Source organism: Trichosurus vulpecula, chromosome 7, assembly GCF_011100635.1.
Source record: "Trichosurus vulpecula isolate mTriVul1 chromosome 7, mTriVul1.pri, whole genome shotgun sequence".
Taxonomy (NCBI): domain Eukaryota; kingdom Metazoa; phylum Chordata; class Mammalia; order Diprotodontia; family Phalangeridae; genus Trichosurus; species Trichosurus vulpecula.
In genome coordinates this window covers 218,446,287-218,474,167 of record NC_050579.1, presented here as the reverse complement: position 1 = coordinate 218,474,167, position 27,881 = coordinate 218,446,287, and positions in this window count along the sequence as shown.

Here is a 27,881-nt window from a genome sequence, read left to right as displayed (position 1 = left end):
TTCAATGAAATAGAAGACTTTGGAGCATTTCTGATGAAAAACCAGAGGTGAATAGAAAGTTTGGCTTTCAAATGCAAAACTCAAGAGAAGTATATAAAGGTACACAGGAAAGAGAAATCATAAGGGTTTTAATAAGATTAAACTGTTTCCATTCCTACATGAGGAAAATGATACTTGTAATTCATAAAACAATTTTCCTCAATACTAGGGCAGTTAAAAGGAGTATACATAGACAAAGAACATAGGTGTAAGTATTGGATAATTATCTTTAAAAATTAAAGGGTGAAAAAGAGAAATACCCTGGAAAAAAAGGAAAAGAGCAGTAGAACAGGACAAAATATTTCACATAGAAGAGGTTCCAAAGAACTTTTATAGTGGAGGAGAAGATGGGGAAGATTGTGAGGGTGGAGACCAAGAGAAAATACTCTCATCAGAATTGGCTCAAAGAGAGAATAACATGCATACTTAGTTGGGTATAGAAATCTATCTTACCCTATGGGAAAGTAAGAGAAGAAGGGGATAAGAGAAGGGGCAGGTGATAGAAGGGAGGGTGGATGGGGGGAGGCAAAAGATAGAAGAAAAACACTTTTGAGGTTGGCCAGTGGGAAAGGATATTGAGTAGGATAAACCAGAGTGGGAGAGGGGAAATAGAATGTAGGAAAATACACAGTAATCATAACTATGAAAAAAAATTAGAGAAAGTTTCTTTGAGAAAGACCTCATTTCTCAAATATATTGCGAACTCAGTGAAATTGAGAAAAATGGGAGCCATTTCTCAATTGATAAAGTGTCAAAGGATATGAATAGTTTTCAGAAAATCCTAGAAAGACTTACAAGAACTGATGCAAAATGAAATTAATAGAACCATGAGAACATTGTACATAGTAACAGTAATATTATATGTGAGGAATTGTAAACGACTTAGCTATTCTTAGCAATAATGATCCAAGACAATTCTGAAGGACTTATAATGGAAAATGTCATCCATCTCCAGAGGCAAAAAAACTGATGGAGTCAATGCAGATTGAAGTATACTTTTTTTTTAAATTTTCTTTCTTATTTTTGTCTTTCTTTCACAACATGATAAATGCAAAAATGTTTTGCATTACAGCACATGTATAGTTTATATGAAAATGCTTTCCTTCTCAATGAGGTAGGGAGAGGAGAGAAAAGAAGGTAGATAATTTGGAACTCAAATTTACAGGAGATTTCTCTGACAAATGCTTCTTGTTTTCAAATATATAGGGAACTGAGTCAAATTTATAAGAATACAAGTCACTCTTTAATTGATAAATGGCTAAAGTATATGAACAGGCTCTTTTCAGAATAAGAAATCAAAGCTACCTTTAGTCATATAAAAATGCTCTAAATCACTACTGATTAGTGAAATTCAAATTAAAAACATGCTGAGGTACCATCTTATATTAATCAGATTGACTAACATGACAGAAAAGGAAAATGACAAATATTGGCTGGGATGTGGGAAAATTGGGATACTAATGCATTATTAGTGGAGTTGTGAAGTGATTGGGACATTCTGGAGAGCAATTTGGAACTATGCTCAAAGGAATATAAAATTATGCATACTCTTTAACAAAGAAATACGACTACTAGGAATTTTGTTGCTATTTGTAGCAACTACTTTTGTAATTGGAAATTGAGAGGACACCCATCAACCTACCAATGGCTGAAAAAGTTGTTGTATGTGATTGTGGTGGAATACTATTGTGCAATAAGAGATGATGAGCAAGATGCTTTCAGAGAAACCTGGGAAGACTTGCACGAACTGATGCAAAATAAAATGAGCAGAACCAGAGAAGCATTGTACACAGTAACAGAAAGATTGTGATCATTGTGAATAACTTAACTGCTCTCAGCAATACAATAAATCAAGGTAATTTTCAAAGAACTTATGATAAAAACGCAATCTACCAACATAGAACTGATGGAGTCTGTAGATTAAAGCATACTTTTAAAAAAAATCCTTTATTATTTTTTTTTTGGAAGGTGTGTCTGTATTTTCTTTTATGACGTGGCTAATATGCAAACGTTTTGCATGACTGCACATGTATAATCTATATCAAGTTATTTGCCTTCTCAAGAAAGTGGTTGGGGCATTTGGGATTGAGAGAATATAGAACTCAAATTTTTTTAAAAAATGTTATTTCTTTTGTTTACATGTAATTAAGAAAAAATTAATAAAGGTAAAAGAAGAGAAAAATTCTTACTCAAAACTACCGAACTGCAAAATGAAGGATTACAACAAAATAGACAGTTATATTAAGCTGAAAAAAAATTTCTTTTTTAATTGTTTTTTATTTTTAGTTTACAACACTCACTTCTATAAGTTTTTGAGCTCCAAAATTTCTCCCCCTCTTTTTCCTCCCCGCTCCTCTTCAAAACAGCATGTAATCCAATATAAGTTCTACACATACCTTCACATTAAACTTATATACCCAATAGTCAAGTTGTAAAGAAGAATTTTAACCAATGGAATGAATCATGAGAAAGAAGAAACAAAACCAAAAAAGAAGGAAAAAAAGAGCAAAAATTTTGCCTCCATCTGCATTCAGACTCCATAATTTTTTCTCTGGATGTGGATAGCTTTTTCCATCATGAGTCTTTTGGAGCTGTCTTAGAACTGTACAATTGCTGAGAAGAGCCAAGTCTATCAAAGTTAGTCATGACAGATAATATGTGTCTGTAATTGTGTATAATGTTCTCCTGGTTCTGCTCCCATCACTCAGCATCAGATCAGGTAAGTCTTTCCAGGTTGTTATGAAGTCCGTCTGCTCCTCATTTCTTATAGCACAATAGTACTCCATTACATTCATATACCACAACTTGTTTAGCCATTCCCCAATTGATGGGCATCCCCTTGATTTCCAATTCTTTGCCCACAGAAAGAACTGCTATAAATATTTTTGTATATATGGGTCCCTTTCCCACTTGTGTAATCTTTTTGGGATACAGTCCTAGAAGTGGTATTGCTGGGTCAAAGGGTATGCACATTTTTATAGCCCTTTGGGCATAGTTCCAAATTGCTCTCCAGAATGGCTGGATCAGTTCACAACTCCACCAATAATGTAACAATGTTCCAACTTTCCCATATCGTCTCCAGAACTCATGATTTTCCTGTTTTGTCATGTTCTCCAAACTGATATGAGAGATGTGGTACTTAAGAGTTGTTTTGCATTTCTCTAATCAATAGTTATTTAGAGCATTTTTTCATATGATTATAGAGATCTTTAATTTCTCCTTCTGAAAACTGCCTGTTCATATCCTTTGACCATTTATCAACTGAGGAAAGACTTGTATTCCTATAAATTTGACTCCGTTCCCTGTATATTTTAGAGATGAGGCCTTTATCAGAGACACTATTTGTAAACAAAATTCTTTCTACTTTATAATTAATATAATAAATCTTATCACTGCAGGTTCTATTATTGTTAGCACATGTTGTAGCAATAAAATACATATAAAGTTAGTAAAAACATTCAGTTTTCCATTTATTTTTTTTATTTTATTGAGTAAGCTTTGGGGCTCAGTTGATGGAGCACAGGATTTAGAGTCTTAAAGTCCTGAAATCAAATCCTGCCCCAGACAGTTCATTCCTGTATGACTCTAAGCAAATCACTTAATATTTCTGTCTCATTTTTCCCAAAAATAAAGTGAGGATATTAACAGCATCTCCTTTACAGTGTTGTTGTATTGGCCAAATGAGGTAAGCTATGTAAAGTGCTTTGCAAGTCTTAAAGTAATGTATACCTCCTAGCTATTATAGTTATTTTTTGATATGTTAGTTTGACGGAAGATCAAAAATTGTGCTTGTATTAAATAAGACATACATATGTATGTATTATGTATGTATCTATACCTATTTGCATATGTAGAAATTGAAAATTCCCTTTAGCCAGATGAAGAAGAAGATATCAGGTTTGATAGGCTATCTAAAGTATAAAGGGACACAATTGTGGATAGTAGAACAAAACAGTTGGGGCAATGAAGTACCATAACTGCTTCATTTGTTCAGGAAGCAGAATGAGGTTTAAAGAAGTTTAATTCATCACTTAAAGATCAGGGAATGATTTCCAATGAACTTCAGATACCTAATCACTATACAGGGAGCTTCATACATTCCTGGAGCTCTGAAGGGGTGCTCTGAGCCGAGATGTTTAATTTTATCTTTCTTTTTCTTTTCTTTAATATATTTCATCTTTGCTTAGTTACAGGCCTTTTGAAGTACCAAGACTGGCAGTATCCTATAGGGATTTTGCAAATCGATGTCTGTTTGTTACATTGTATGACCATGGTGACTATAAGTGACTATACTTTCTGGATGGATCAGTAATTCAGAAAACAATATATAATAATTTACAAATTTTTTCTCAAGTGTACTTCATGGACTTTGGGGAAGAAAAAGCACTATCACTGATTTGCTCTAGATAGCCATTATTAATATTTTGGCAAGTAGAAGGGAGTTTTTCTTTGAAATCTCAGGACCTAAATACATGAAAGGGACTGATAATAAGGTATTTAAGTAATTACAAAAATGTAGCTACCGTGGTTATCTAGTTATGAGGTGAGCTTGAATGAATTAGAAAGGAAGCAAAGCATAGGATGAATTATAATTTGGAAATACTCCTTCTTAACCTCTCTGCAGCCTTGGCACTATTGAAAATGCTCTCCTCCTAGATCTCTCTCCTCCCTAGGTTTTATGACACTACTCTCTCCTACCTATCTGATTACTCATTTTCAGTCTCCTTTGATCAAACTAATCCAGAGCTAACTAATTAACTCACTAACTGTAGGTGGGTGTCCTCTTCTCTTTTAATACCGGTTCACTTGGTGATCTTATCAGCTCCCTTGGATTCAAATAGCATCTTTATTTTGATAATTCTCAAACCTATTTAGCCACCTCCAACCTCTGCTATTCTCTGATCTTAGACCTCCAACTGCCTATTGGACATCTTGAATTAGATGGCATGTAGATGCCTTAAAATCAACATTCTCAGAACTGAACTCTTCATCTTTACCCCCAAAACTTTTCTCTCTTTCTAACTTCACTTTTAAAATTGAAAGTACTAGCATCCTTCCTGTCACACAGGCTCCCACCTTAGACATCGTCTTAAACATTTCACTCTGTCTCACCCCTCATATCCAATCAAGTTGCCAAGGACTGTCCATTTGACCTTTGTAAAATTTCTAGAGTAAGCCTTTTCTTCTGTGATGCTGTCACCACTCTGGTACAGGCTGACATCACTTTACATCTGGACTATTGCAATAACCTATTGATTGGTCTGCATGCTATAAGTCTGTACTCATTCCAGTCCATCCTTTCTAAGTGGTCTTCCCAAACCACATGTCTGACTATATCACTACCTCCTACTCAATAAACTCCAATGCTTTCCTATCACTGCTGACAACAAATATAAATTTCTCTATTTGACATTGAAAGCCTTTTATAACCTCTCTCTCTCTCTCTCTCTCTCTCTCTCTCTCTCTCTCTCTATCACACACACACACACACACACACACACACACACACACACACCTTTTTCCAATCTTCTTATACCCCACCACTTCAATCCAGTGACGCTGGCCTTCTTGCAGTTCCTCAAATGAAATACTTAGTCTCCCAACTCTGGGCATTTTTACTTACTGTCCTCCATTCCTGGAAGGTTCTCTCTCATCTCTGTCTCTGGGTTTTCTTCAAGTCCTAGCTAAAATCCCACATTCCACAGGAAGCCTTTCCCTATTTCCCTAAATTCTATTGCCTCCCTTTTTTTTGCAAATGTCTCTTCTATAAAAGTTATTTGTTTAAATTTGTTTGCATGTTGTCTCCCTATCCCCTCTTAAATGTGAGCTCCCTGAGAGCAGAAACTGTTGTTTACTTTTCTTTGTATCCCCAAAGCTTAGCACAATACCTAGCATATAGTGGGAGCTTAATAAATATTTCTACACTGACTGACTCACCCACCCAACATAAGGGTAAGTGGATGTAAGAGCAAACTGTTTGGGGAAAACACAGCTCTGAGGTGGAGTCAAGATGGTGTCTTGAAAACAGCGACTTGCTTAAGTTCTCCTCCAAATCCCTCCAAACACCCATAAAAGTTACTCTAAACAAATTCTAGAGCTATAGAACGCACAAAATAACAGAGGGAAACAAGTCTCCAGCCCAAGATGGCCTGTATGGTCACTGGGAAGGGTCTATTGCACCATGTAGGGAGGAGAGCACTGCTCAACATGGGCCATTCCAGGACAGACCAGGCAGTGGTGTAGACTGAACAGAGCAGGCCTCAGGGCCCTGAATCACTGAACTGTGGCAGTTACCAGATTTCTTAACCCACAAACACCTAAGACAACAGAGCAGGTCACTGGGTGAGGGAAGTTCAGGGTGCAGCAACAGGACTGGAGTGAAGGTGGTGGCTGCAGCTGCAGTGGTGGCAGTGGCAGCAGCAGCAATAACAGCAGCAGCAGGGGCTGCTTCTTGAGCCCCTGGCCCAAACAGTGGGAGGAATCAAGCAGCTGGTCAGAGGGGAAGTGAAGAGATCACTTTACGGGTGCTGAGGCAAGGTTCTCTTGCTTTGTCCTTCTTGGATCTTGGTTGTGGTCCTGTTTGGCAGTTTTGGGGGGAGGAAAAGCACTGGGGTGGCAGAGTTTTGTGGTGGCTGTGGAGAGGGAGCCCTCCTGGGGATTACATGGCAGAAAGTAGCAGCTGCACTCATAGACCAGAGCACAGGCCAGGAAAGGAGCATCATAAAACCTCTCAAGAGAAGTAACTCTGCAAAGAGCAGCCCAGAACACCTGAAGTTTGGCAAAAAGCACTCTAAACTCTGAAAGCATTCATACCCTTACAAAAAGCTCAAAAGTCAAGTAATTGTCTGGGAAAATGAGCAAGCATTGTAAAAGGACTCAGGCTATAGAATCTTTCTTTGGTGACGAAGAAGATCAAGACATGCAGCCAGAAGAGGTCAACAAAGTCAAAGAGCCTATATCAAAAGCCTCCAAGAAAAACATAAACTGGTCTCAGGCCATGGGAAAGCTGAAAAAGGATTTGGAAAATCAATTAAGAGAAGTAGAGGAAAATTGGGAAGAGAAATGAGAGTGATGCAAGAAAATCATGAAAAACAAGACAACAACTTGCTAAAGGAGACACCCCAAAAATACTGAAGAAAATACCACCTTAAAAATATACTAACCCAAATGGCAAAAGAGCTCCAAAAAGGCAATAAGAAGAAGAATGCCTTGAAAGTCATAATTAGTCAAATGGAAAAGGAGGTCCAAAAGAGCACTGAAGAAAATACCACCTTAAAAATTAGATTGGAGCAAATGGAAGCTAATGACTTCATGAAAAATCAAGAAATTATAAAAGCCAAAAGAATGAAAAAAATGGAAGACAATGTGCAATATCTCATTGGAAAAACCACTGACCTGGAGAATAGATCCTGGAGAGATAACTTAAAAATTATTGGACTACCTGAAAACCATGATCAAAAAAAGAGCCTAGATATCATCAATTATCAAGAAAAACTGCCCTGACATTCTAGAACCAGAGGTAAAATAGAAATTGAAAGAATCCACAGATCACCTCCTCAAAAAGATCCCACAAAGAAAACTCCTAGGAATATTGTCACCAAATTCCAGAGCTCCCAGGTCAAGGAGAAAATAATGCAAGCAGACAGAAAGAAACAATTTGGGTATCATGGAAACACAATCAGGATAACACAAGATCTATCAGCTTCTACACTAGGGGATCAAAGGGCTTGGAATATGATATTACAGAGATCAAAGGAGCTAGGATTAAAATCAAGAATCACCTACCCAGCAAAACTGAATATAATACTCCAGGGCTTTCAATATGGACTTTCAATAAAATTAAGGATTTTCAAGCATTCTTGATGAAAAGACCAGAGCTGAATAGAAAATTTGACTTTCAAATACAAGAATCAAGAGAAGCATGAAAAGGTAAACAAGAAAAGGAAATCATAAGTGACTTACTAAAGTTGAACTGTTTTGTTTACATTCCTACATGGGAAGATGATATTTGTCACTCATGAGACCTTTGTCAGTATTAGGGCAGATATATATATATATATACATATATGGCACAGGACAAGTTGAATATGAAGTGATGATATCTAAAAATAAATGAAGGGGTGAGAGGAATATATTGGGAGAAGGAGAAAGGGAGAGATCGAATGGGGTAAATTATCTAACATAAAAATGGCAAAATAAGCTGTTGTAATGAAAGGGACAAGAGAGTAGGTGAAAGGGAATGAGTGAATCTTGCTTTTATCAGATTTGGCTTAAGGAGGAAATAACATACACACTCAATTGGGTATGTTACCCTACAGGAAAATAGGGGGGAAGGGGATAAGAGAGGGGGATGACAGAAGGGAGGAAAGATTGGGGGAGGAGGTAGTCAAAAACAAAAGCTTTTCAAAAGGGACAGTCAAGGGAGAAAAGTCAATAAAGGGGGACAGGATAGGATGGAGGGAAATACAGTTAGTCTTTCACAACATGACTATTCTGGAAGTGTTTTGCATAATGATACATGTGTGTCCTATGTTGAATTGCTTGCCTTCTCAAGGAGGGGGGTGGGAGGGAGGAAGGGAGAGAATTTGGAACTCAAAGTTGTAAAAAAAAGTGTTTTGTTTTTTAAAGTTGTTTTTACATGCAACTGGTAAATAAGATATATAGGCAATGGGGTATAACAGTCTAACTTGCCCTACAAGAAAGTAAGGGGAAAGGGGAGGGGAGGGAGGAGTGGGGTGATAGAAGGGAAGGCAGACTGGGGAAAGTGACAATCAAAATTTATGCCATCTTAGAGTTGGCGGAGGGTAGAAATAGGGAGAAAATCTGTAACTCAAAATCTTGTGGAAATCAATGTTGAAAACTAAAATATTAAATAAAAAAATTTTAAAAATAAGGAAAAAATGAAAAACACAGCTCTTCATTTCTTGGTGTGTGTGTGTGTGTGTGTGTGTGTGTGTGTGTGTGTGTGTAGTTGTTCTACACCCACTTTTTCCGCCAAAATCCGTACCTATCAGAGGAATTACTAGGCCAGAACATACACCTTATATAGCATTTGAAGGGTCAAATCAAGAAACTTCAAAGCACAGCTGAGAGAGCAAAAAACCTCATTCTAAACAAGCATAGATGAACAAAATTGTTCACTCAAGGGTCTGGACCCCTGGAAGTAAAGAAGAGAATCAACTATGTACTCAAGAGAAATATAGTTCTAATAATAGAGTCTCTCTGTGAAAGAGATGAAGACCTGGGAGTCATCTTGAGAGCATTCTACAGGAGAGAAAGAAAGCCACGTCCCTACCATTGTGGAGCAGTGAGTTGCCTTAACATAGTCTGTCACTAGGCTTTTGTTTAAAATCTTTCCATCCTAATAAAGACTGCAAGAAGGTGAATGTCACTGGCATACCTTTTGAGAAACCAGGGTCAGAATAAGATATTTGTGAAGACACTGTCCCTATAGGACAGGAAACAACGCCTCACATCCAAATTTAATTTAGGTACCACTTTAAAATTTAAAAATGGCATATATTTGTATATCCACATTTATAAATACATATGCATATATATGTCAGACATCATGTATAATGATATGCAAATTAAATATTCAATATCACTATATTAACATTTAGGTGGAAAATGATAGAAAAATCCTGAATCAAATATATATATATATACATATATATATATGTATATGTAAATATGTGTGTGTGTATAAAACAAATAAAAAGATAACAATAAAGATGGAAAGGAGCTTAGTGATCATCCAATCCAATATTCTATTTTTACAGAGGATGGTGATACTCAGAGAGACTAGATGCCTTGTGCAGTGTCACATAGGCAGGCAGGCAGGGTAAGATAATCAATATAGTGATGGATTTGAAGTCAAGAGATGTGGGTTCATCTCCTTTATGATACTGAGTTTGTGACCATGATCAAGTCACTCATAGAACCTCAATTTTGTTATCTCTAAAATGGGGAGAATAACATATAATATCTACCTCACCCACATAGAGAATATGTGTATAGTGCTACTTAAATATCAGGTTGTAGCAGCAGTAGTAGTTATGACAGTGACAAATCAAACTTGAACCCGTGTCTTCTAGCACCATTTTACTACATATAAATTCCCACACATTGCACCTTAAGACTTACAAAGTGGTTTCTCCAAACATAAACTGTGAGCCAGGTTGAATAAGATTTGTCATTGTGACTTTACAAATACAGAGAAATTGAGATTTGCCGATGACCATGAAACTAATAAGTGAAACTATGGAATGGACTTGATCTTCCTGACCCCCCACACCAGTATTCTTTCCTGATGGATTTAAGACTATATTCGACCTATATTTTCTATGATTTGTAACTAGGGATGTAATCTCATTTACATATTTCATAAATCACCAGCTAAAGTATTCTTTAAAATCTCATTGTGTGGCTTCATTTAAGTTCTGATTATTTTCAGAAATTTCTATCAGTTCTTTTATTAAAGGTTCCCAGGTCTGCATTCTAATGTGAGGATAAAATCTCTCCATAACTCTGAATAGTGATGCTAAAGCAGGGCTTTAAATTTCAGTGTTACAATGAATAGCTGGTCTCGTGGACTATTTTTAAAAATTAAAGATTTTATAGCAGAACTAAACATGAATATAAATCATATTTTATATATTACATAGCATCCTTTTGTACAGAAAGAAAAATATGGTCATTTTATTTTATGACCAGTTTTCTGGTAAAGATTTACATATGATATCCTTAAACGATATGAATTTTATGCCCAAACTAGCCTATATCATTGCATTCCTTGTGCCTCAGTGATATGTGTAGAACAAGTTCTACTCATTTCATTTTAAGGTTAAGAAACTTTGAATTCCAGCAAAAGAAATAATGTTAGTTTTTTTTCAATATTTTATTTTTAACACCTTGAAATATGTTACTCTTTTAGTCTTTCCTTCCTTCCCTTTTTTTCTTTCCTTAACTTCTTTCCTTGCTTGCTTTCATCTTTTGTTTACTTCCTTCTGCTCTTTCCTTCCTTCCTTCCTTGCTTGCTTGCTTCCTTCCTTTGCTGCTTTCTTCTTTTTCTTTCATCCTTCTTTTCTTCTCTTCCTTCCATTCCCTCCTCCCTCCCATCCTTCCTTTCATTCTTTCCTGCTATCCTTGCTTTCCTTTATTTCCTTCCTTTCTTCATTGCTTTCTATCATATGACTATCAATGGCTGTGATTACAATATGTAGATAATGATACAAAAGTGCAATGTGTTTTTCCAAATGTTCTCTTCCTTAGGTCTTTCCTTATCACTACACTTAATGTGTTACTTAAGGAAGACATGTCATCCTGTAAGAGAGCAATTTTATAGAGTTTAAATGAACAACTTTTTGCCTCCCTATTTGTCATCTTCCTTATTTTTTTCAGGTTTTCTGGTACTCAGTCCCACTGCCTTTATTTTATCTTGTTCACAGCATCTACTAACTGACATTCTTTTTATTGGTATTATTTGACATTTATGAAGCACCTTGCTCTCTACCTGTGATATAACGTTAATGGCATAACATTTTCCTAGTGCTGTTGAAGTCCCTTAAATTTGCTCCATTGTCTGAATCCAGGAGACAGGATGCCAGAGGGAACAAAGGGAGATTAATCCTAAATGTGCCAAAATCTGCACATGTCCCTCTCTGTTAAAAAGAAAAAAGCACCATGCTCTGGAATAGTTTTGTCCATTGGAATGAGTCTTGTCATCTATTTTGGTCAAACAACTTTTTCAAAAAACATTGTTGTGACTGTCACTATTCTTTAATTTCTTGTCATCTCTCAGAGACTGCTCCTTATTGCTAAATAACCTCATTCTGGTGTTATAAATAGTTTTAACAACAGAATAAGGTTCCAGAGGGCACAATGAAATGTGACCCAGAGAACTATGTGACAGACATAAGACTGAGGGTGAATGAATAAAAAGAAACAAGTAATAGTAGCCTGTGATGTATAGATAGATAGCAGACTGGCTTCTGAAATCATCAGAAAACTGAGACATCTTTCCAAAGTTACTAATGATCTTTTAAATTACAAAATCTAATACCTTTTTTTTCTCAGTCTTGACCCTTCTTGACCTCCTTGTTCCATTTGATACAGTTGACCACCCTTTCCCTTTGGATATCTTCTTCTCCCTAGGTTCTTATGAAACCATTTTGTTCTGGTTCCCTTCTTACCTGGCTGAGAGGTCCTTCTCAGTCTTCCTTGTGGTTTTTCTTTCATATCACACACTGTAAGTGTTGTTTCCCAAGTCTCTATCCTGAATCCTCTTCTCGCTACAGTCAATTTCCTTATGACCTCATTAGGTCCCATGAATTTAATTACTATTTCTATTAAATGATTCTCATATTTATATTTCAAGGCCCAGTGTTTGCCCTGAGTTTCAGTCCAACATTATCAGTATTTGAACAATTTAAACTGAATGACCAGGAAATATATCAAATTCAATGTTTTTGAAATGGAATTCTTCAGCATTTTCCCCAAGTTCACCTCTTTTCTAATCTTACCTACTCTAATTTTTAGTTTCATAATCTCAGTATTGTCTTTTATTCCTCATTCACAGTTGTCCACATATCCAATCAGTTGCCCAGTCTTTGTATTCTTACATGCCTAGCATCTATCACATAAGACCACTTTTCTTTACACACATGGCTATAGCTACTACATTAATTTAGGCTATCCCATCTCTCACCTAGACTAATACAATGACCTAATTGCCTCCCTCTCTCAAATTTCTTTACATTCCAATCTGTTTTCCATACACCTGTCAAGTCGATTTTTCCTGAGCACAGGTCTTACTCTGCTGACACTTTCTTACTCAATAAACTCCATTGGCTCTAGAATTAAATACAAACACTACCATTCAGCTTTTAAACTTTTAGCCACCTGGTTGTAACTTATCTTTTTGGTCTCACTATAAATTTCTTTATAGTTTATCCAAACTAGCCTTCTCTCTGCTTTTTACATACCACACTTCGTCTCTTAGCTCTGAGCCTTTGTGTTGGCCATCACCCACACTGGCAATTCATACCTTCCTCCTTTCCTGGAATCCCTGTCTTCCTTTCAGTTGTAATTTAAGGTAAGTACCACCTTTCCCTATAAGACTCTCCCACTACAATTGTTTTCCCTCCCTAAATGCTTTGTATTTACCCCACATATATTAAATCTTATATTTTTGTATACATATATGTCTATATGTATATGTTTATATACTTATATATCTATTTTTGTCACCTCTGATGGCATGCAAGTTACTTTAGAGTAGGGATTATTTCCTTTTATTCTTTTTTGGATTTATAATCCATTATACCTATTAGTAGGCTCCTATTATCTGTTTTAAATATCGATGAATTGATTGATCTCACCTTGCACATGAAAACACTTTTTCAAAGTTCACTAAGAATATAATTTCATCCTAAGAATCAACACACTTTTTCAGAGAAAGGAGAAATGCAGAAATTCCTTGAATATCTCGACAAAATCCTCCAGCCTTACTAAATATGTACCATAATACTTGATGACTTCAATGAGTTATACTCTGGGAAGGGAATCAAAAGTTATATGGGACCATATATATGAGACTAAGAAATCAAAGGTGCCAAGGCTTATAGATTTGTAGGTGCCTTAAGCCTACAAAATATTAATCTGAAAAAGTTGGAAAACTCTTGGTATGGTGAGTCCAGACAGCATCATTAAAAGAATATGGAATTGATCATATCTTCACATACAAGAAATAGCTAGTTATTCATGTAGCTATCACTTTGGAATCAGCTGTTTGCACATCACTAGATCTCTCAACTGAGTAGAGCATAGTTTAAAATCAGTATTGAATTAGAGCAAAAGATAAAGATGAAAAGAAAATTTGTGATTACAGAGCAATCTGTTAAAAAAGGTTATTGTTCTCTCCCTGTCCCTAAATGGGGAAAGAACAAAAGCAAAGGCATGGATCATATCATCGTTTCTTTAAAAAGTTTAATTGTTGCAAAACAGTCACTAGAACTGGGTGACCAGCTCAGTCAAGAGCCATTTATCTCCTCCACCAGCTACATAAAAACTTTTATTTGGATATCCTGAATTCTCCACAAATTTAACATAGCCCAAATCAACCTTTCTTCCCACTTCTTTCATCATTTCTATCTACGACACCACCATTCACCCATCCATTCACCCAAAACCATCCATGTGTGAACCCTGAAGGCTACATTTGATTCTTCTGTCTCTGTCACTTTTTAAATTCAAAGAATCAACAATTCTTTTCAGTTTTACCCTCACAAAATCTCCCACATCCATCCTCTAATCTCTGTGTCTCCATTTGAACAACCAAGTCTGTGTATACCAGGTACTGCTTAACTGGACTACCACTCCGACTGGTTTTCCCACATCTTCCTCTATCCTCTCCAATCAGTCTTTCACTAGCAAGATAATTATTCTTATTCATAAATCTATTCATATTACTCTGGTGATAAAAAGTCTTCAGTGACTTTCTATTTCTTATCAAATATAGTTCATTCTTCTTTGCTAGGTATTCCAGGTTATAAATAGTCTTGAGTCACTTTGCTTTTCTATTTTTATTTAATATCCTTCTCCTCTCTGTATTTCAAAGTTAATAGAAGCCATCCTATGCAGAATGAGTAGGGAGGAGTCCATGACCTGAGCTCTCCAGGTGACACAAATATTATAGATACGACATTGTGCATGCAGTGCAAATCTATTGAATCCATACCGAAGAAGAAACTCTGACCCTGAAATCAAGAAAATTTGACCTCAAATATGACCTCCAATAGTTAGTTGCTATGTGACCCTGGGGAAGTCTCTTATCCCTATTTTCCCCACCTGTAAAATAATAATAACATAATAATAGCACTATCTTCCTAAGATCATGGTGAGATCAAATGAGATAATATTTGTAAGGTTCTTTGCCAGTCTTAAAGCATTATATAAATGTTAGCTACTATTAAAATTCAATAAGACACTTATAGATCATAAAATGCAATTAAAATCAACTTTACTAGGAAGAGATTAAATAATTCATTCCAAAGGATACAAGATAAAAATAAAACAAGACTCTTTTCCTGGAGAATCAGTGCCACAATCAGCTAGATCAAGGAATTATTCTCCAGAGGGCAGTAAGAGCTCAAAACCATCTTCTATTTTTGCCCTTTTTTATATCTCCCATGGACAAATAGCCTCCTCTACTCATTTACGGAACCAGTCCAACACCTGCCAGCAGGCACCTGGTATGGAAAGATCTAAATGAGACTATGAAGAAAAGCAGGAGAAGAGAGGTGATGGCAGGAAGAAAATGTGGCTGACCATGTTGGAGATACAGAATCAACATTTATTTCAACAATACAAATGCATGACAGCTTGGCTACCGTTCCCTTGCACAAGCACAAGAACAAGCACATCTCTATATTACAAGTACCAATATCATAAGAGAATATAATGGGAATATTGGATTCCTACATCTAAGCATTTCTCAATATGAGCTCACTAGTCTTTCGTGTTTTCAGCACTTTGTGGTAAACGAAGTAAATTTCTGTCCTATACATAATTTCATCTTTTCATTGAATACCTTTCTAGAAAAGATATTATGTATTCCCTTTGGGGAGGCACTAAGCATGAGCCAAACCGAAGCTTTGATTGTCCCTTAGGTTTTACTCTGGAATAGGAAGGAGACGCAATGAACCAGAAAGTATATATTGTTCTCTCTTTGGGGGCAGGCTCCCCTATGATTGAACATGATTGGAATTGTTGTTTGTCATTCCTTCTAGAAGAGGACCAATGACATCAGGAGGTAGATGTCTTTACTTGGAAGTGTATTCGATTTTAGTGAGACAGAGCTGTGCAAAGTCATCAACCTCACTCTGTCTTCCAGAGTCATTAGAGTCGTGTGGCAAGACATAGGCCAAGACAAATGATGATAGTCCCAGATGCAGTGAGGTACTCTGGCCTTTTTAAGCTAAGTGTCAATTTATCTGAGGCAAGGCCCATTCAGTAATTAAATACTGTGTAAGAATTGAGGCAAAAGATGGCCTAATTTGCCATCACAAAAGAATCTATGTGGGAAGTGAAGACCCTCAGAGATCAGAACATTGTCTGCATAAGCCCAAAACAGGTCACTTTCTTGGGAGAGGGAACCACACCCTACCTCAACCAAAAGCCACTTACAGAAGGCTCCAGCCAAACTGAGTATTGATCTTCCTCACAAACCTTTAGCTTTATAATACCTATTTCCTTGCTCATGTGATGAAATTCCCTGTTTAGAATTTTAGCCTTTATCCTCATTGCCTATTTAATTCTTCACTAGTCTATAAAGTCCAGCCCAAATATTGCATTCACTATGATCCCTTCCCTGATTCCCCAGACAGTAATTAACTTTAGTCTTGGATGTTACACAACAATGCAACTTAATTTACAAATTCACTTATATAATATGATATCTTATGGCTTTCAGTGTTAGTTTTGTGTTTTTCTGTTAGTATGCCCCTTGAAGTCAGAAATCACTTATTGTCTATTTTTTATAATCCCCTAATCCCCATTTGCACATAGTCTCAGGACACTAAAAGCTTTTACAATATATATAGTCCCTCCAAAGATAACAAACAAACCATTTCTATTGTAGAAGCAAATTTTTAAAATTCATATTATCCCATGGGCAAGTCAGTGAGTCAATCCATATGTATGTGTCATGCATCATGTACAAATAAAGTCATGATGTTTAAGATACATGTGCATGAATGTATTATTGGGTGCTATAGTTTATGCCTACATGTATATACTTCATATGCATCTGTACACATATTTGTCTAAGATTGGTGCAACATGTATGTAAATACATATTTGTGAACATGCATGCTGTGCTTAAATATGTAAATATACATATTGCTTAAATATGATATATGGTTTGTGTGTGCACTTACGTTATATATTTATGTTTATGAATTTTTATTTATGTAAGGATGTGAGAGTTAGGTCTTAACCAACACTCATTCTCCAGCCCAGGATGAAATCACAAAAAGTAAGAAACAAATAGTGAGGTATTTAATGATGAGTTCCAATGTACACCTTGGATCCCTTTATAATGTGTAAGCAGTTCTTGGTTGAATTGAAAAGGAGTTCTTAATGGAATAAAAAATCTTGATATCTCTTCAGTCAGTAAAGGCAGAAGTCTGCAAGGAAGAATCCAGTCCCTGCAAGGGAATTGCTCTTCATCTTCTGCTATCTGGAGATGGGTCAGTGGTAGAAGGGTATTTCATACAGCCCTCCTCCATTGACCATGAAGCTTTATAGATAAGCAACTCACCCAGTAGAAGATACCCTATCCACTAGAAAGTAAGGTCACACTCTTTATGGTGACACAAACATAAGGAAGGCAATTTCTCTGATAGCTTTCAAACCACGAAACAGTTTCTGGCAGGAGAGAAGATAACTAACTGTGGATTTAAAAGGTAATTAACCCTGGAAAAAGGAAAATTCTGGGAGTCTGAGTCATTTGCCAAGCAAAAATACTTCATCCAGGGTGGAGCATCATGAGAGCTCCTTTAAAGAGAGAAAAGACATTGGGCCTTGCAGTACCAAAGGGATAAATTGCATTGCCATATTTGTTCTCTACATGCACTCTCAGTCTATGCCCATTAATCCCATGAGTGTTCAGTACATCTAGGGAAGAGTGTATCCTTGATTGATGGGGCAGTGGAGAAGGGCATTTTGTAGATACTATTCTTACTACATTGTCTAACTAAATACCTTTGCTTTAATTTAATTTTATTTACTAGCTGAGTATGATGAGGAAACTCACTGGCCAGTAAGGGCTTCTGAGCTATAGTTTCAAGAGAACTTATCCATGAAATAGCTTAGAACTTGAAGGATTAGCCACCCTTCTAGAAATTCAACCTGTAAACCTGAAAGTGATGAGTTGAAAACTTGAACTTGAGGTCAGTCAGTAGCTGCCTTCTGGGGAATGGGATTTATAGTATATTCCTCTCTCTCTCTCTCTGTATGTATGTATGTATGTATGTGTCTATGTGTATATAGATACATATATATACATATATATATAATACATATGTATGTGTATGTGTGTGTATATTTATGTCTTTATACGTATATAGATACAGTGATCAATAAATGTCCATATGTATATGTGTGTGTGTGTGTGTGTGTGTGTGTGTGTGTTATTTGTAATGTGATATTATATGGATCCTTCCTTCAGTGGTATAGAATGAAACTCAGCCATGTTCTTTTCATCTATGCTCTTCTTCTCCATATCTTCCCACAAATCTCCCTAAGGAGCCAATCCAACATGCCAAGGGTTTTTTAGTAGTGTAAATAACAGTGAAACACACAGACGATGCAATAATTGCTTATCCTTCAGACTTACCATATGACCAGCTTGCCTCCTTTTGTAGTCAGAGATCTCTCTGATGATAACTTTAATATTGTTTTTAGTACACAATTCCTTACAGGTAATAGGTTACATGCTATTCATGAAAATCATGCACCTCTCAACTGTCCTTTGGTGACACACAACTGTAATTCATTGCCATATTATTATTCTATTTCTCTAAGCCTTTAGGGTAACATTAGCAGAAGAAAAAAAATATTTAAAAAATGAGTCTTTGTATTGGAGAGAAATGTATGATCATTAAAAGAATTACACAATTTCCTAAAGAAAATTCTACCCATTACCTTCCTCCAGTTCAATTATAATATCAGTCCATGACCCATCCTCAGTGTCTAAGTCACATCTATCAATGGACCAGCCCTGTGGCTTTTTCATCCAACTGCCTATCCTAGTGTCAATAATAGACTTTCATCATCTACTTTTTTATTCATGCGTAAGATAAAAAGAATGAATTCTTTTGGGTGAAATTGGATATTTCATTTAGGGGATTCCTCATTGTTCTGTATCTTGATACAGAACAATTCAATATCTGGCACAAACAGAAATGCACATGTGTGTGCGTGTGTGTGTGTGTGTAATCTCTTTGATTGGGAATCTATTGGACATCATCCATGACTAGAACAGATGCCTTTGGTGAGCATACATATATCTCCCTCTGTTTTGTTTTACTCAGCATCAATAACCAGAAAGCAATTAAACAAATTTATTTTTGGTATATCTTTCACAGAATCTTGCATAATTTTGACATATACATAAAAGACAACTAATTAGAAATGAAAGTTTAAGGAAGTGTTTTTCCACTGATTCAAATGCCTTTTTGTGACAAACAGACAATAATTTCAGTTGAATTTTATATTCTCTGCACCTTTCTGTCAATTGTGCAAATATAAGGAAATGTTATACTGTGGAATATCATTGTCAAAACATTTTCTGTTCTATTCTAATACCTTATCAAGAATATCATTAATACATGTATATACTGATCTCATAAATACTTTACAGTTATGAGAAAAGCAGGTAAATGAATCTATTATACTTGATATTCTGATGGGCACTTGTGTGTCATATCACTTTGGCCCATAAAGTTTCTGAGCATAAGATAGCCTTCCCTTTTTTAGAATATTTTGAGAATGAATGATTCATTGCACTTGTAATTATGCTACTTTCAACATGGACTTCTTGTGCATATTTTTGGTCCACTACAGCTGTACTTCCCATCTTTATTCACCTTAGTAGCCATTTCTGTTTCTTAGTGAACTCTTGTAGCACAATGGACATTGCAATGTAAGCATCTATATTTTGGTGTTTCCATTCATGGAGAAAAGAATTTGTTGTAGAAATCTTGTTGCATTCTTTTCCATTTTCTGTGTGTTTTTTGTCCTCACAGTTTTATCCCTTGGAATGATTTGGCTTAGCTGATTCTCTCATGAAATTTCTCATAAAGTTACTTTTCCCTTCATTGAATCTTGCTGGGTTTTGAGTCAAAATTGCTATTACCTTTCATTTTCCTTCACTATAAAATTCTGCAAATGATTTTACCTACTAAAATAGTCATCCCTTGACTCACTTCTTAAAGAGGCCTATTCACTGAATGGGCATTACCTCACTCTAATTGAGTACATGAAAACGCCTTAGCCTTAAAGGACCAGGGTCTCCCATTGCATCCCACTTTAAACTCATTAATGAGCAGATACCCAAGGGGTTAGGAATGATCAAATACTTCTATCCTCTCTTGGTTTGGACTGTGAGAGATCTCCTTTTGAGCTAGGCTAAGAGAGTTTTTTTGACAGAATGGGGGAAAGAATGGATTACAGAGTAATAATATTATCAAATGATACAGCACAATATTAATTTTCCTCACAGTGTTTCCATTGGTTGTCATTTGGTTTGTTTTTTATGATTCACTGCCTCTTGGCTAATGTGATTTATAGGCTCCCATGGTCCTGCTTTGATTTCCACTGATCGAACTTCCTTAGGAAATAATGATGGTCTTCACCAATGTCTGTTTTCTTTTAATTTCCTCTTTTCATTTTTTTATAAATAGCTTATTTAAATAAGTCAAGATGCAATTATCTCAATAGTACTCCATGGATTCTTAATTTTATTCATCAAATTTGCTATTGTTTTGATCATTCCCCTAAAACAGTAGAAATGCTTGACTATAAGCAGATAGTTGATTACAATATGATTCATAGTACAAATGTTAACTAGTATTTGACTGTTGGAACTAATTTTAAATTTCTGTGATATTTCATTCTTTACTGTGGTCATTGCCTCCTAACTCCTCTTGAACAAAGAATTCATCACGCAATGTAAAGAGTCTTCTTTACAGGTTAAGACCTTGGTCTTCCTCATTTTTTACTCTTGAAACTTTTGTTTTTAAATATTTGTGGCCATCTTCTCCTATAGCCACTTTTGCAGAGTCCCTAAGTAATGAAATATACCATGACCTAATTAAGAAGATCATATTAAATTTGTAGCATTTCTCTGAATGCTCATCCTCTGAAACAAATTTTGATATTTTTAGTGGTCTTTGTTTCAATATTTATCACTTCAAAATGGGATGGCCCATGAAAATTATATTGCTTAGTGTCTTTCAGAGTGAAATAAAAATCTTTTATTTGTATTTCCAAGAACCTATAAATTATCCTTCCATTTACCTTAAACTTATTTTATCTACTGTTTTAATTTGTGGTGTCATAGTATCACATGTATAGACCTGAATCCAATGACTTCCTTTTACAAATGAAGAAAATAAGGCTGAAAGAGCATGGGACTACCTTGAAGTCATAGAGCTAATGTCTCAGGCAGGAACTGAATTCATCTTCTTGATTCCAAGCCCACAAAGTACCCTATCTGCTACAACAAGAATGTTGAAATTGAAAGAGTTAATCTAGTTATATATCAAATTGTTGGTTACTAAGTGATGATTTCACATTGAGGGAAAGTAAATGTTTAAAATCAATCCAAAAACATCTCTTAGCACTGTCTATCCTTTTTATTTTTAGTATACAGTATCTTTAGTCATATCTGAATTTACAACTGGAACTCTGGAAAATTAGTGGTGTGTGTGTGTGTGTGTGTGTGTGTGTGTGTGTGTGCATGCTCATGTGTGCATGCGTATGATTCTGCCTTACACTTCACCTGCTTCTACTGTGCTTTATCCAAATTAACTTTTTGAGACTGCCATTATCTAGTTTCACGCAAATTTTTTCATCCACTATTTCTCTTAAGAAGGTCAAGACTTCAAGTATTGCATTTTCCACAGCAAGAAATGATTCTTGATTTTCATGATCATCACCACCAGCATCATCACCATCATCATCATCATCATCATCATCATCATCATCATCATCATTATCACCATTTTTATGCCTTTTTCTTGCTTTTTTGCCATTGAGTTTTGTCCTCCCATTCCTTTCCTAGGTACGCTTATTTGAGACGACTAGGATAGCATTTTGATTACCACAAACTTTAATTTCCTAAGATTCTATGTTAATATTAACTTGTTGCTAGAAGTGAACATGGTGCTAATCTTGGACTAGCCTCTGTCCACTTTTCTACCACTCTTCCACGGTCACTGCACAAGTAGATTTTGGTGCTTAGGTTTGAGGGGTTATTTTCTTGTTTTCATGGGTTGCCAGGACCTAAGAATTCATCACCAAGAAATTTACCTATTCATGATAAGTCTATGTATTTAGCTAGGCTGATTTTCATATAGCAAACATCATAGCATATGCAATACACTGTGATTACATTATGGACTGTGGGGGTTGGTCATGAATAAACTTGTATTGTATACATGGGTATGGATAATGCAATAATATTAAATGGATATGTATTTACATGTTTCCACATATGTGTTTGCATACAAACACATATATTTATATATGTATTGATATGTGTATATTTACACATGTGGATCAATATGGGTGGATATGGATATATACTACAAATATGCACATGTACATACATTATTTATGCACAAATATGCACCTGCATGTAAGCAACGTTGCATATCCAGAGCTCCTCTACAAATGCAAATAGTTATGTGTATATATTCATGCATGCTTATGAGTATGTTCATATATAACATTGGTATAACTGCATTCTCAGTTTACATATTGCTGAAGACTAGTTTGTAGAATCTTAAGCATGACATTGCTATATGTGAAATAATTGCAATTGTTTAGTAATTTAAACATTCCTAGACATTGCCCTTCCTTAGGATTGTGCCATAAATTGATTTTTTTCAAATTAGGGGCCACAGTTGAATTTTACAAATTTGCTGGCATATTGTTAGAACCAAATATGGAACAAAAAATCAGTTTAATATTGGAAAAGAATTACAACAAGGCTATATATTGTCACCTTATTTATTTAGCTTATATTCAGACTGCATCATGAGGAATGCCGGGCTGGATGAATCAAAGACTAGAATTAAGATTGCTGGGGGAAATATAAAAAAATCTCAGATATGCAGATGATACCACGGTGAAGGCAGGAATTGAAGGAGAATTAAGAAGCCTCTTAATGAGGATTAAAGAAGAAAGTGTAAAAGTTGATATGAAGCTTAACAACAACAACAAAAAAACAACAACAAGATCTTGGCATCTGTTTCCATCACTTTCTGGCAAATAGAAGGAGAAGAAATGGAAGCAATGTCATATTTCAAATTCTTGGCTCAAAGACCACTGCCGACAGCAACTGCAGTCAGGAAATTAAAAGATGTTTGGTCCTTGGAAGGAAAGATTATGGCAACTCTGGACAGCATGCTAAAAAGCAGAAACATCACCTTGGTGGCCTGTATAGTTAAAGCTATGGTTTTTCCAGGAGCAATGTATGACTGTGACAATTGGATTATAAAGAAGGCTGAGCACTACAGAATCAACACTTTTGAGTTGTGGTTCTAGAGAAGACTTTTGAGAGTCTTATGGACAGCAAGAAGATCAAATCAGTTAATACTTAAAGAAATTAACTAGCTGTAAAGTTCACTGTAAAATTAAATACTGAATCTGAAGCTGAAATACTTTAGCCCCATAATGTAAAGATAGAACTTATTGGCAAAGACCCTGATATTGTGAAAGATTGAAGGCAAAAGGAAAAGGGGGCAGCAAAGAATGAGATAAAGAGATAGTATCATGGAAACAAAGAACATGAATGATAGAAAGGCCAATCATTATATGGTCCACCAGGTCAAGAAGAGCCAGCCAGGACAAAAGGACAAAACAATAACAAATAAATGTATTGTTATTTTTAAATCACTTATTCATTGCTTAACTGTAAATATATATTTTGTAGGCTCTTTTTTGCAACCTTAGTAACTCATGGTTATTGGCAATACCAAGTATTTAGTAGATTTATTGAATTGAATTAAATTAAAAACCACATATATACACATATTTCTCTGTGTGTGTACATGTATTACATAATGGAAATGTATTCAATATACTCTGTGTCTTTTCCCCCTAAAAAGATCAAAATATCTACATTTCATAAGATTGATTAGTGAGAAAAAGTGTTTTGTTTGGAGTAGACCAAAATCACATGTGAAAAAAATATAGGATGAAACATGCAAATACATTTTACCATCCAATACCCCCCACACACACACATATGCACACACACACACACACATATATGTATATGTATGTATATGTATATATCCCACCCTATACAAACTATTTGTTTTCTCTCTCATTATTTTGGTCCACACCATATAAATAGCTATTTTCTCATTTAGTTTTACACCATGTAGATTCTCTCCAGGGAAAAAATGTGTGTGTGCATGTGTGTGTGTGTGTGTGTGTATGCACATTCATCCATATGCATACATATATATATACATATATATAGTTCATTGAAAACAGTGTCAAACACATTCCTTTTTTGATTTTGTTTCATGTTGAGAATCTCAAACTCAGGTCTTCTGACAAATTCTAATCTTCTCAGTCCCCCATAATTACACTCTGAAGATAAATTCTCATTCCTCCATACCTATTCGTTTTGGGGGGAAGAGAAAGTTCAAAATTTTCCTTTGCGTCTATGTAAATGCTAAAGAACATGAAATTCTAAACATTGCACTGACATGAGCAGGAAATAATTGATTTCTGTCTTAAAACTTCTTGATTTGATTTTCTTTCAACTCAACTAGTAAAATACATTGAGTTCCATTTCTTTTACCCATTCTAGTAGAGCCCCTGGGAATCATTAATCTTAAGAATAATTGAGAAACACTGGATAAGCTGTTAGTTTTAAATGACACTTTAGTAACTGTCATTTAAATTGATAGTTAGAGCTATAATTGAGAGTAACGGTCAAAAGGTAACTGCTCTGTCATTGAATTTTTAGCACGTTATTAAAATACTGCTCCAGTGCAACCCTGAGCCTTGCCATGGTAGATCATCATAAGATATCAATTTGGCCTGAAATATCCATATAATTGAGGAAAATAGGGGTTTTTATTTTTTATTATTCTTGGAATCAATTGCTTCATGTCTGTACTCTACTGTAGACACAGAACGAATAACAATATCAGTTTGGTATCTATAGTGAAATCAACTGAATAGCCTCTATCTCCAGGAAGGCTTTTTTGACCTATCAACATAAATCTATCTACTTGCTGAAAGTCTTTCTGGCCATCTATGGCTTCTCATCATAATGTTCACTTCTGTGTATTCACTGTTGTCTTTTATCCTCAAAATGTACTATCCCTTAATCTAGGCATAATAGAACTACCTTGCCATCTATCCATGCATTAGTCCTTATTTTATTTTAGCATTTATTTTGACTGAGTGTCTACATCAATATTTTCTGTTTTAGGTTTAAGATCTTCAGTGAAGGAGTTTTCACTTCAGTTAGATTCTTTTAATATTTATTAAGTGCCTATTATGTACCTACATGATGCAAGCCACTGTAGACACAAACCATAAGATTGTATCCACTTTAAAATATATTTTGGTCTTTGGTATAGTGTTCATACTGAAAGTATAAGAAAATAGGATCAAATCAAACTGCACATAAAAGGGCCTAGGTAATCGACTATGACTCAATTACGCACAATTAACCGGTTAACAACAACAGCTGTCATGTATACAGCACTTTAAGGTTTGCAAACAGCTTTACACATTCTCTCATTTGATCCTCACAAGAATTCTGTGAGGTAGGTGCAATTATAAAGCCCATTTTGTAAATGAAAAACTTCAAGAGTTTAGGGAATTGTCCAGAACCACATAGCATGTAATACATGAGGGAGAATGTGAATTCAGGATTTTTTTAAATCCAAGTCTGATACTCTATCCACTAGATCTTGTAGCTGCCTATTAATTATTGTGAGCTTATTTTTGATAATAACTATAAAAAGCTATTTTGGAGTAGTGGATGGAGAGAGATTTTCACAGGGACACCTTTATTTAAATTCTACTTCTGATACATACTGTGTAATCTTCCAGTGTTTCAGGCAACTGTCTAGGAAAAATTTGTACCAAGTATCGCCAATCTGCTTTCTTAAAGTATTCCTGTATGAAATCAAAATGGAAGAAAAAAGAAAGATGGAAGGAAGGAAATGGGAGAAGTAAAGAAAGAAAAGAAGGAGAGAAAAGGAACTGGGAGAAAAGGAAGGATAGAAGGAAGGGAGGAAGGAAGGAAAAAGGAAGGAAGGAAGGAAGGAAGGAAGGAAGGAAGGAAGGAAGGAAGGAAGGAAGGAAGGAAGGAAGAAAAGAAGGAAGGAAAGAGGGAGAGAGGAAGGAAGGAAGGAAAGAAAGAAGGAAAGAAGTTCTGTGTTCTTCACTGTTATCAGCTTATGAATAGATTTGTGTTCAAAATGCTGTGATTTGTTATCATATGTTGTAATTTTAAAACTTTCCAACAGAATTAGATTCCTCTGCAGGGGTATTAGGTGTTCTATGCTTCTCTAAGGCTTGCAATTCTATTGAAGTCCATACATTTGAGATGGATGTCCCTTTTTAAAATGAGGAAAAGTTATTTGATGTCAAATAGAATTTACCAGATCACATGGTGCAATAAAACTCTGCACAGCAGAGCTTCTATATTTTATAGGAATGTGTCATTTATCTCAGCTACTGGTACTTCAAATCCTCTTTTCACTGCTGACCATGTAATAGATGTTAATATTCAAAAACTCAAATGGCTCTGTGATCACACTGATTTTGTAGTTCCCTCTAATCATGCAGATCAGTCATCCATGTGACTTCCATTTTCTCCAGTATGTTTGACAAAGGAAGTCTATCTAATGGATTGGAGGGCTTCCTTGCTATCTCCTGACATGATGAGGCACTCAGTCCCTGCCTTACACCATTTACCCTTGCCATATTACCAGGCCAGCATCTCTTTCTGTAATGTGTTTCCTTGTTAATTACGGCACTGATACAGTTTTTTCTGACTGTTCTCCTTTAGAATAGAGGTAAAACTAATTGGAGAGAATTTTTATTCAAACCTTATTTGATGAAAATTATATAAAAGATTAATAGTAAAGGATTTTTTTAAAAAAATAAGGAAATTATAGAATTGATTTGATATGAAAATCCAAAAGAAAGTAAGAGGAATAAGGGGTGGGAATGAGGGAACACGAAATTCTTAAGAAATAGACCCACTTGACACTAATGAATTCAACACCTACACACCGAATATTTACAAGTCAGTGATCAAACAGGGAGGGGGTGGGGAAGGCTATATGGAAGAAAAACTGTCAAAAGGGAAGAAGGTAATAGACATTTTTTTCAACTACACCAAGAAAGAGTTGAAATCCAAATAAAATGAAACCGGCAAGTAGAAATAAAATAGTAAAAAAATAAACCCTCAGAGATCTGAGAGCAATACTTACAAAGTTTAAAAAGGTATGCATTCTGAAAATGAAGCATGTGAACCAAAATGTCCCTCTTAAATATACATACATGCATACAGTGTGTATATACATTATATTTTCCCCAGAGAGCTCATTTATTAAATGTTTACTTACACACCCCTGAAATGTTCTATAAACACTGCTTGAGCTCAGCAGGAGTGTATTAGAAGACTCAGAGAATGAATTTTCCATGCTTAAGGCCTAGTAGCTGGAGGATAATAATTATAAATGAAATTAATAATAATGGTTATGACAATAACTAGAATTTATAAAGTGCTTTATGTTACATCTCTCTAGTCATTTACTCCTCCTAAAACCCATAAGTATAGAACTTGGAGGTGGGAAAATATGAGTTTGAATGTACCCTCAGAAGTTTCCTAGCTGTGTGACCCTAACTAAACAAGTCACTTAACTCTCTTCATTGTTTTCTCCATATTTAAAATGGGGATGATAATAGCCTTTACCTCCCAGGGCTCCTGTGAGGATCAAATGCCTTGGGAAATGGAAAATGCTTCAGAAACCTTAAAGTGTAAGCATTAAATCGAAATCCTGGCA